Below are 1,088 nucleotides of genomic sequence, written 5' to 3' on the forward strand. Positions count from 1 at the left end.
GTCAATGATCAAACTATTACTTTTAACATTTCAAAATCAATGAAATACCCTGCAAAAGGTAAAGATGATGAATGTTATAGAATGGATATTATAAGATATCTAAGCAAATGTCATTTCAAGACTACTTATGAAGAAAAATCTGTAGAAAAATATTTGGAACACGAGCAAGAAGAGGAACTAGATCAATGTGTAAACCTTTTTAAGAAAGATTCAAGTTATGTTCAAGAAAGTTTTAATATTTTTGACACGATAGACAAAGATAAATCATTTTTTTCATCTATTTAAAAACCTCCAAAACTTAAATTGAAATTACTTTCTGAATATTTAAAAGCCTTTTTAGGAGATTCCTCTACTTTACCTGTTATAATTTCCTCGAAGTTAACAATGGAAGAAGAAGAAAAGCTGATGAAAATTCTAAAAAAATTTACGAAAGCCTTCGGATGGACAATTGCTGATATTAAAGGAATTAGTCCTTCAATTTTTATGCATAGAATTAATCTGGAAGAAAACTGCAAACCCAGGGCTGATCCACAAAGGAGATTAAATCTTGTTATGAAAGAGGTTGTTAAGGAAGAAATTTTAAAGTGGTTAGATGCTGGAATAATCTACCCTATTTTAGATAGTGCATGGGTTAGTCTCATTCACTGTGTTCCTAAGAAAGGATGACTAATTGTAACTGTGAATGAGCATAATGAGTTAATACCTACTGAACAAGTTACAGGGTGGAGAATATGCATTGATTATAGAAAATTAAATCTTGTCACTAGGAAGGATCTTTTTCCACTACCCTTTCTAGATCAAATACTGGATAGACTAGTTGGGCATAAATACTTTTGTTTTCTAGATGGATATACCGGTTATCACCAAATTCAAATATCTCTTGAGGATCAAGAGAAAATAATATTTACCAGTCCTTATGGTACTTTTGCTTTTAGAAGAATGCCCTTTGGTTTATGTAATGCCCCTACTACATTTCAAAGATGTATGATGGCAATTTTTTGTGATTGAATTGAAAAAGGGATTGAAGTCTTTATGGATGACTTTTCAGTGTTTGGAACTTCATTTGACTCATGTTTAGAACATTTATC

This window comes from Phalaenopsis equestris, unplaced genomic scaffold (assembly GCF_001263595.1).
Source record: "Phalaenopsis equestris unplaced genomic scaffold, ASM126359v1 Scaffold000002, whole genome shotgun sequence".
NCBI lineage: Eukaryota > Viridiplantae > Streptophyta > Magnoliopsida > Asparagales > Orchidaceae > Phalaenopsis > Phalaenopsis equestris.